This window comes from Crinia signifera, chromosome 2 (genome assembly GCF_055691185.1).
Source record: "Crinia signifera chromosome 2, ASM5569118v1, whole genome shotgun sequence".
NCBI lineage: Eukaryota > Metazoa > Chordata > Amphibia > Anura > Myobatrachidae > Crinia > Crinia signifera.
In genome coordinates, this window is record NC_139218.1 from 176,555,577 (window position 1) to 176,566,961 (window position 11,385).

Genomic DNA, 11,385 nt, shown 5'->3' on the forward strand with positions numbered 1-11,385 from the left:
TTATGATGGTTTTTGGGGTGCCGCACCCTGCACCTAGATATAGTGCTAGGGACCCCCAATATACAGAGAAGCCTTGACGCGGCTTGGGGGCATAGCATACACCTGCGCAGGTATATGTAACCAATATCTCTGAATTCTATTATCATGTAGTGTTCTAGATTGGTTACTAGCATTGCTCAGTGTGCTGAGGGAAAAAATGTCTTGTTTTACTTACCCAGTAATTAACCCCTCCCTCATGCACCTGGGAAATGCTACTGAACTAATTGAGCATCTATCACTATCTGTATGTATGTTGTTAGAGGCAGAAGGGAGCCCATATTAGGAGGAGATGTGGGTCCTGATATGCCACATGGAGTAGTCAGGGGTTGCTCCAAGGTAGGTAGCTCTTAGTTTGGATATATCAAGTAAGGAGCCATTATCATGTGGCTCCTTGCTGGTTAATCGTAGACCCAATTTAGGGTAACGGTGGTGTGGGGTGCGGTGCTCCTGGACTGGATGGGCTGGGTGCTTTTAGTGCGGCATGCTCTTACATTCTATTAACACTTTTCCCTCACTAACACTATCTCTATCCTATTTTAATTACATTCATTTATCTCTCCCTTTTATATAGCTTCAGCTTCCTATCACTAATTATTAACACTTAGTATATCACTGGCATGCCGCACTGGGCTTCCCAGCTTATGATGGTTTTTGGGGTGCCACACCCTGCACCTAGATATAGCGCTAGGGACCCCCAATATACAGAGAAGCCTTGACGCGGCTTGGGGGCATAGCATACACCTGCGCAGGTATATGTAACCAATATCTCTGAATTCTATTATCATGTAGTGTTCTAGATTGGTTACTAGCATTGCTCAGTGTGCTGAGGGAAAAAATGTCTTGTTTTACTTACCCAGTAATTAACCCCTCCCTCATGAACCTGGGAAATGCTACTGAACTAATTGAGCATCTATCACTATCTGTATGTATAATGCCCTTTAAGCATAATGACCAGACTAGCATTTTTTATGTAAAATGCTTACAGCAGTGGCACTTACTCGTAATGCCCAGAGTAGCGACAATTATGCATAATGCCCAGAGAAGCCCTGCATATATACAATGGCTAGGGTAGAGCTGCTATAATATATCTATAATATGCAAGTGTTTCTTTATACACTTAATTTTGAGAGTGCCACTGTCTTAACTCATGTGCCTCTCACCTCATGTAAGTGGAAGGCCACAGTGTCTAGTATAGTGGCCCACCGTTCTGACAGTGGGTAATTAGTTACCCCTATATTTGCAGTAGCACGACCCTTTTTCCTGACAGAGTGGCCTCACTGACTGTGTATACTGGCTCCCGCAGTGTGTCCTGCTTCTCTGCTTCATTAAAAACCGGCCACTGGCACTTCCCCCTGCAGGCATGTGTGCGCAGCAAAAGCGTCATTACGTCACCTGCAGTGCTTGACAGGGCCAAGAGATCCCAAGGACATCCAACCAGGTCCACCGGACAGGAGGCGGGCAGCGCCAATCGCGGGCAGCATCACTCAGCAGGACTGGGTGGGGAGCTTCAATCCCGCTGCTGTGGGGAGCTTCCATCCAGGCTGCTTGTCTGGTTGCCTAAGCCTGCTGCCGGCACCGCTGCGTGTCATACAATTTGACAGGCGCAGGCTGCGGTAGCCGTCAGCCCAGAACTACACTGCATTAATGAATGAGGGGAGGAAGCGCCTCTAAGGGCCGGCGCCTACCTGCTTTGCAGGCTGTGCTGAGCGGGTAGCGCCGGCTCTGGTCGCATCCAATTCTCCTAGAGGGGAGGGTCCCGGTTGGCAGGATGGCATGTGATCCCTCTCCCTGCTGACAGGAGGGGGTCCGACCTGGAGAGCATATATGCAACACATATGATCCTCAGACTATTTAGTGTGCTCTACTTTATATGATTCATTAAGATTTTAATTCTTTTTGAGTATAAATTAAAATTTTCACATTCAACTGTGCTTTAGCAGCTAAATTTGATCAATTTTGAAAAGATTCTTTCAACTCAGTTGTGAAAATGTATACATTGTTTTGAATCTAGATTTTTGTAAAGGCCCATACACACTGGGCGACTTTCACGTGAAAGATGCTCAGTTTTCTCCTTTGAACGGCTTTCAGCATAAAAGCCGCCCAGTGTGTACAGCCCAGCGATGAGCGGTGATGCGCACTCCCGCATCATCACCAGGAAAGCCATTCTTGAGCTGCTTTGTGGATGGCTTTGCATAGCGCTGCGCTATGCAAAGCTGTCCATCCCCTCCACCCCCCCCCCCCCCCGCTGACCGTGCCGAGCAGGGGGAAAGCCGCTCAGTGTGGGCCTTATTCTAGTTCACTCTTTCTGACAAAATCCTTCTTAAGCCGTGTACACACGGCTGCGATAGGGGCTGATATCGCTGGGAATATGGTCGCTGGTGACCATATTGCCAGTGATGGGAGTGTGCCCGGGTGTGCGCTCCCATTTTCAGCCCCATTATAATCGCTGGTCGCAGGAGCCCCTTTATAATCGCTGGGGCACCACCGGCAGAGGTTCCCTTTCATCAGTGACCATCTCTGGTCGCTGATGAAACTGAGACACTGAGCAATATATTGCTAGCAATATATTGCTGAGCAATATATCTCCCCCGTGTGTACGCACCTTTAGATGGACAAAACCATGTGCACTGCATGGGGGGCCAGTAGTGCACGCAGGGGGGGTTTCTGAGTACCCAGAAACCCCCCCTGGAATCTAAGGACACAAGTCTGAAAGCTGAGGGTCCCCTCTTTCCATGGGTACAAGAATTTTAAAAATCCGCCCTGGGGAACCGGAGATATCTGACTTCAAAAGAATGGTCCCCATCCAAGCCTGTTAATTGCTCTCCCCAGTCAGATATTTCAGGTTCGGTCTGACTTAGAGTTTTTCTGAGGGTATATTCCAAAAGCTGGGAATCTCCCCCTTTGAGAGACACTAGTAGCTTGTCTCTACTCTTCCCATAACCAGAGATATCAGCCTTCCAGCAGCTGGTTACTGCTCCAGCTCCACACACCTGGAATGTAGTTTTATATACTCGTTGGCAGATTGCTCTGCCTCCTGAAATCTGATCCCCTAGTCCCTATTGCCATTTGGTAGGTGGGATTCTCTAGTTTTTAATTCCATTAAAATCTAAGAAATCTATTTCCGGGAACTGGAGATATCTGCAGTCAAGCAAGTTGTCCTCCCACCAGAAAATTATGAATAATAAGTCCACTCCACTATACACCCCTCCTCTGCATATTAAACATCCTCTACCCTCCTGGAAGTTATGTATCAGGGCCCCTTCTTTCAGCCCAATGCCCCCTTCTCCCACCCCATCTCCCACCATCTGTGCAGTAAAGGGGTAATTCGTGGAAATTACTGATCCAGGCCCTACATGCTGAGCGGTTGATATAATACTACCTACCACCTGCGGGACATCAAAGCTTCCGCTCAAAGCACCCCCCACCCCTACTGCTGGAGGATCGGTAGGGGCCCCAATACATTGCTATGCCCAGGGGTCTACACTGCTGTTAAATATATATAATATTATTATTATTATTATTTATATACATTTGGTCTATCTATAAGACTTTGGGCGGGATGTTATAACATCCGCGGCCCCCCTTCGCCGGACATCGCATTTTTAATAACGGCATATGCTGTAACATATGCCGTTATTAACCCCTTCATGACAGAGCCAGTTTTTGCCTTCCTGACAGAGCCCTTTTTTTCAAATCTGGCATGTATCACTTAAGTGGGGATAACTTTTTTTTGCTTTTACTTATCCCAGTGATTTTGAGATTGTTTTCTCGTGACACATTGTACTTCAAGTTAGTGGTAAATTTTCGTCGATACAGTCTGTGTTTTTTTGTGAAAAATACCAAAATGTCGTGAAAAAATGGAAAATTTTGCGATTTGCAAAATGTCACATTTTCTGCTTGTGAGACAAATAAACATACCACTCAAAATAGTTAATAACTAACAAAGACCATATGTCTACTTTATGTTGCCATCATTATTTCAACCTCCTTTTCATTTTTTTGGACACTAGGAGGCTTCAAATATGAATAGCAAATTCTCAAATTTTCAAGAAAATTTCAAACTCTGATTTTTTTAGGGACCAGGTCAGTTATGATGTGACTTTGAGTGACTTGTATGTGAGACACCCCCATAAATGATGCCATTTCAAAAACTGCACCCCTCACAGTATTCAAAACAGCATTTTGGAAGTTTGTTAACCCTTTAGGTGTTTCACAGGAATTAAAACAAAGTGTAGGTGAAATTTCAAAATTTCATTTTTTTTGCAGATTTGCAATTTTAATACATTTTTCTAAGGAACACAGTAGATTTTACTAGAGAAATGTGACTAAAAATTGATTCCCCCAATTCTTTGGTTTTCATAAATATCCTATATGTGGCCCTAGTGTGCACGGTGACCAAACCACAGGCTTCATAATAGAAGGAGCACCTACTTGATTTTGGAGCCTCCTTTTTATGAGATTATTTTTTAGGCACAATGTAGGTTTCTAGGCACCATAAGATGCTAAAAGTTAGGTACCCCCCCACAAGTGACCCCATTTTGCAAACTACACCCTTCAGGGAATTCATCTAGGGGTATAGTGTACATTTCAAACCCCCAGGGGTTTCACCAATTGTGGTACAACTGGGCAGTGAAAATGAAAAAAAATTAATTTTTCATTTTCACAGCTCAGTTGTATCAAAATTGGTGAAACCCCGGGGGGTTTGAAATGTAGGTACTTGTTTCCTAGAACGGCCACAATCGTGAGGGATCGTGGCTCTTAATTAAGGGACACGATCCTCCCGATGTGGCCGATTTTTTACTAATTTTTCACTTTGATTGACAGAAATCGGGTCAATCGGTCGGTCGCGACCAATTAAAATCGGCCGCGATGCGACCGACCGATTGACCCGATTTTTCCATAGACTTCAATGTTAAAAAATCTTTTAACATTGAAATCGGTCGGTCTTGTGCCATTATAATGGCACAAGATGAGATGGACTTGATTAAGTCCATCTCACATAGGGAAAAATGATAAAAAAGGTGAAATGGGTCAATAGGACCCATTTCACATTTTTTATGTGCCCGCCATGACCCCACGATAGACGTGAACCCGAAGCGTGGCGAGCGCAGCGAGCCCGCGAGGGGCGGCGGTACGCGTCCTCCGACCTTTTCATTCCCCTACTATCCACTAGGGCGTGGAGTGAGAATATAATAGTGTGGCGAGCGCAGCGAGCCACCGAGCCCGAAGCGTGGCGAGCGCAGCGAGCCCCGCGAGGGGACGCGTATACCTGTGAAGTTATACGCGTCCCCTCGCGGGGCTCGCTGCGCTCGCCACGCTTCGGGCTCGGTGGCTCGCTGCGCTCGCCACACTATTATATTCTCACTCCACGCCCTAGTGGATAGTAGGGGAATGAAAAGGTCGGAGGACGCGTACCGCCGCCCCTCGCGGGCTCGCTGCGCTCGCCACGCTTCGGGTTCACGTCTATCGTGGGGTCTAGCCCACTTACTAACATTTGGGGGGGCAATTCCAAAAAATCGGGTGAAAAAAAATAAAAAATCGGGTGAAAAATCGGTCGATCGCATCGCATGCGACCAAATCGCATGCGATGCGACCGACCGATTTTTTATCTTCCGACCACAACGATCTAAATCGTTGTGGCCGTTCTAGGAAACAAGTACCGAAATGTACACTATACCCCTTGATGAATTCCCTGAAGGGTGTAGTTTGCAAAATGGGGTCACTTGTGGGGGGGTTCCACTGTATGGATGTTTCGGGGGTCATTCAACCAGAATCTGTGCTGCAAAATCCAAAAATCACTCCTTCCCTTCTGAGTCCTGCCATGCACCCAACTGGTATTTTTGGTCACACATGAGGCATTGCCGTACTCGGGAGAAATTGGGGCACAGATTTTGGGGTGCTTTGTCTCCTTCATTCCTTGTGAAAATGAAAAATTTTGAGCCAGATCTGCATTTTTGTGTACAAAAATGTAATTTTTTACAGAAAAATGCAGTTCTGGCTCAAAATTTTTTATTTTCACAAGGAATGAAGGAGACAAAGCACCCCAAAATCTGTGCCCCAATTTCTCCCGAGTACGGCAATGCCTCACGTGTGACCAAAAAATACCAGTTGGGTGCATGGCAGGACTCAGAAGGGAAGGAGTGATTTTTGGTGGTGGAATGAATGGTGGGTGCTATGTCGCATTAGCAAGACCCCCGAAGCACCAATACAGTGGAACCCCCCCACAAGTGACCCCATTTTAGTCACCAGCTTTGGGAGGGGGGCTGGCGCTGCGGCTGGCGGGGGGGTGGGAGGGGTGCTGGCGCTGCGGCAGCCGGGTGGGTGGGAGGGAGGGGGGCTGCCGGGTGGGAGGGGGGGGGGGCTGGCGATCGGTGCTAATCGGTGCGGTATATACACACACACACACACACACACACACACACACACACACACATATATATATATATATATAGCAGTTTTTCCAGTTTTTTGACCATGTCCCACCCCTGAAAAGAGGAGGAGACAGAGGACGTCTACTTTTACAGAGGGAAGTCCAATGGATTAAAAGAATGGATACCCTGGCCCCAAGAGGGCTCAATGAGAACTGCAACCTTGCCTGCTTCTTATAGACCCCTACAGTGTGCTTGGCTCACCCATACATCTATGGATTCGGAGTACCATCGGTACCATGTGACGGAGATACATTAACTATAGCGATGTGCCTGTGTCCCATAACTTATGAGTTATATCTTTCACCATAAGATTTCTGTACTCAGCACATGCCATTATGACCTTATGCTTAGTGCTTTTACTTAATATTGTCTTTTTCTAGTCAAGAATTAATCTGCGATTGTGCATATATTCCCAAGCCATTTTATCTTCAATTTATATTTATTTTTATTATTGTTTTACACTGAGAACCAACAACCTAGCGGGTTCTATCTATACACTTTAAAAAGATATCAACTGTAAAAAGATATCAATTATAATAATATATGTTTTTAGCACTAACAGCTATCTGTGTAGATCACGTTTTCTTTTAGATGTGTTTAAATTTTTTCCTTTTGTTGACAGATGATCCGGGTGTGACAGAAGGCTGGAAGCTGCGGCTGCCGTGTGAACGCAGGGCGGGGTTGTTGCTAGGCGACGAGGAAGCCGGAAGGCTGCGGTGATCACAGCGAGCTGGGTCACGTGTTAGCCTGAAAGCGTCCTCTGACCCCGGCGCACTGACGCACTGCGTGCATCGCATCAGACGAACGTGCGCTCCATCCCCTGCCGCACGCCGGAAGTCTCTGCCAACGGGGGTCATCCTTCACTGATTCGGTAAAGTATAAATACCGTCTTATTGTATTATTTATTGCACCCTGATGAAAAATGTTGAAATAACATTTGAAACGTTGGAACACAGCTCGTGACCATTGTCTTTATTTACTGGAGTGCCACCCGCCGAACCCCTCGTTATATATATATATATATATATATATATATATACATATATATACACACATATATATATATATATATATATATATGTGTGTGTGTGTATATATATATATATATATATATATATTTTTTTTTTTTTTCAGTGCATATATTTTTTAACTTTTTCTGCAGCTTGATGCTGCTGCTGCTGCTGCGGGGGGGAGGGGGGAGGAGGGCAGCGCTGCGTGCGCTCCAGACGCTCCGGGGGAGCCGGGGGAGCTGCTGCTGCTGCCGGGTGAGTGCCCGGCGGGTGCGAGGGGGGGGCTGCACATCGGTGGTGATCGGTGCTGTACTTGACAGCACCGATCACCACCGATCCCTGTGTTACCGAGCGGCTTAGCCGCCGGTAACACAGGAAACGCTGTGAATGGCTGTTCAGATTTGAACAGCCAATCACAGCGATCGCCGACCGGGGGGGGCACCCCTGCCCCCCCTGGGCGGCGAGGGGGGATGTCTGCTGTCAGGGACAGCAGACATCACCTAACTGTCACTGCGTCTCTAGACGCAGTGACAGTTAGAAGTCATGACGTATATATACGTCATGTGTCGGGAAGTACTTCCCGACCATGACGTATATATACGTCAAATGTCGTGAAGGGGTTAACGCAAGGGACAGCTCTTGCGGTAAGTGCTGTCCCTTGCGATGCGGTGCCGGTGCTGGACTTCCGGGTCTGTGACCCGGGAGTCCATCTGCGCATGCGCAGACCCCGGCGCCGGCCGCAGGGCACGCTGGGAGGGATCCGTGACGGATCCCTCAAACAGCGTTGCGGTAAGAAGCCCATAGGCTTCTGCAGGGATTCGACAGCTTTTGCTGGCGATTCCCTCCGCAGCGCTGACACTGCGGAGGCACAATATAGCATATAGAGATGCGGTAGAAACCCCGAAAACGGGGTTTTTACCGCATCTCTGCTATATAGAATCTCGCCCTTTAACTGACTCGGCATATACTGGGTCACCTAAGTGTCCATCTCCGTGCTTTGCTCCACTCCTCTCTGGAACCCCCCTTCTGAAAATCCTGCGTTTGCCCCTGGGGGCAGATGTAAAATGTGCAGAGGGAATTAGATTTGGGTGAGTTATTTTGTTTCTGTACTGGTTGCTTTATTTTTACACTGCAATATAGATCTCACTTTGAAGTAAAACCCCACCCAAATCTAATTCTCTCTGCACAAGTAACATCTGCCCCACCTGCAGTGCACATGGTTTTGTCCATCTAAGAAGGATTTTATCAGAAAGAGTGAACTAGAATAAGGCCCTGTGTATGCACTGAGCGGCTTTCCCCCCAGTGATGGCAGCGATCATCACTGTCCATACACGCTGACCAAAAATGTCCAGTGTGTATGGACTAGGGATGACCTTCAACGATTAGAAATCATCGATGGCTTATGGCCGATGTGGAATAGTTTTGCCATCGATGGGGGAGAACCAGATGGTTTCCCACCATCGATGTAAAGCTTAAACAAATAGCTTTGTTTTTGCTTTTTCCCTACAGTGCCGGGACACGGAGCATAGCTCCGCCCCCCGGCACCCGTGAAGCCCCGCCCCCACATTTTGATTGGCCCACAGGCCACTCAATCAGAGAAAATGGATGACCATCGATATGGGAAAACAATCGATGGTCATGCATAGAATGGTTATACACTATCAATGGGCAGTTGCACTTTTGCCATCGATGGCAATGATGGCCATCCCTAGTATGGACCTTAACACTCAAGTTCAAACTATTTTGATACAATTTCCCATTCTAGTTTACTATGTTAAGATTTCATTATTTAATGCAGGTCTTCCAAGTTTAGATAATGCTCAGAAAGAATATTATGAGCCTCATTTTGAAGCCAATGGGATAAGCGTGGAGGGGGAGGGGCACAAAATCAGAGAGGTGCTTCCCTCCACCGGCTTTCCCCCCGTTTCTTATATAGTGCAGAAAATTCTGTTGCGCTTCACATGCTGGCTGAGCAAGAATCCCCCAGTAATAAACAAGTCACACTGATAAACCCTGTGGGGTTTATTTACTAAGATGGGAGTTTTATTGAAGAATGGATGTTACTATGCGCAACCAATCCGATTCTATTATCTTCTAGAAGGCGCTTAATAAGTAGATTCTGATTGGTTTCTCATAGCAACAAATCTATCTTCAATAGAACTCCCATCTAAATGTGGCCATACACTACTGCATAGCTCCGCCCCCGCCAGCACCTGGAAGTCTCAGGTAAAAGATAATGGGTGACCATCGATAGCTAAAACTATCAATGGTTATCCATCAGATAGTATACAACTATCGATGGCTAGGAAAACAACATTTTGTATCCCAATTGCATACTGAGTGAAAAATAACTACATAATAATCAGATAATACAGAGATCTTGGTTGCATATATCTGCAGATATAGGGCTAAGCCCCCAGGCCATATGTCAAGGCATCTCTGTCACTGGGGGTCCCTAATACTGGGTATGGGTCTGGGATGTGGGCCCCCAACATGCCAACACAGGCTGAGTACTCCAGGGCAGCACACAAATGAAAATTAGTAGGGGTTAATAAGAAGCACATAAGTGCTATGTAGGGAAGTGAAGGTGAGATTAAAATACAAAATATATACAATGTGATAGGAGAAAATAAGTGTTAATAAAGTGTTAGGGTGTGCTAACCTGGAGCAGACCAGCCCTACCAACACAGGGGGCACCACACTCCCAAACCCATCCCATTAGCAGTAACATATTTCTGGGCTTAATAGCCCAGTGTAAAGCCACATGATAATGGTGTATAACATCTGAGAGCCAGCTTACCTGGAGCTTCCCCTGGCTTCTCCAATGGCACTCACGTGTCAGCAATCCCTCCTAATGCTGACCCATCTATGCCTCTCTCAACTGCACAACCATACCCTCCAACATTTGAAGGGCAGAAATCGGTACTCATGCGAGAAGGGGGCGTGACCATGGGCAAAGTGGGCGTGGTTACACCCCCTTTCCAAATGTGTGTACTGATCTGAACATTTTTTTACAAGATGCCTCCCCATCCACTGCACAGCAACCCAGCAGGCACTGTGTTTAGATTTAGTTCCGCCACAGAGATCATTTAGAATGATGTGACAACTCACTGACAGGCTGCTCGGGCCGGCCGCTCCAGAGTCCCCTCATGTCAAGGCCAACTCCCGCCACAGAGAGAGAAATTATGCTGTAGCGCTGGCTCACTGTGGCACCCAAAAATTAAAAAAGCGCATGCACCCGGGGCGTCTGAGATGCATATCTACGAGCCACTTACAGAGGACAGCCCCAGAGTGACAGAGCTGCGGCTCCGTGGGCCACGTGACGTCATGATGCGACGCACGCTGCCCAGACCGCAATGCCCCCCTGGGAACGGGTGCATAGGCTTAGAGTTCTGCTTTACACCTGCCAGGCCTGTTCCAGACCATTCGCATCACAAGCTCAGAGTGGGAGGTCCTGAGGAATGGGCAGAAAACCTGAAAAAAACGGTACAATCTGTACATTTTTATTTAGCCGGTAAAGACCGTAAAAAAAACGCTACTGTACTGGCTTAATCGGTACAGTTGGAGGGTATGCACAACACTTTTATTGGTCAAAAGCTCAATCAGAGGTGAGTCACTCAGGTGCCAAAAGGGAGTGGTAATTATGTCTAGGAAAACAACATTTTGTATCCTAATTGCACACTGAGGGCGGAATGTATTAAAATACATCGCCGCCCTTCGCGGCCCCCCCACCACGATGCCACCGCATATGTACTAACATATGCGGCTGGCATCGCGATGCGGCGATGGAGGCCCCCCGCGATACCTGGAATGTGGTGTGCGGGGGGTCTCCGTCACCTCTCTGCCCCCTCCTGCATCCCTCACGCCGGGGACAGCTAAGCAAGCTGTCCCCGGCGCCTCCTCCT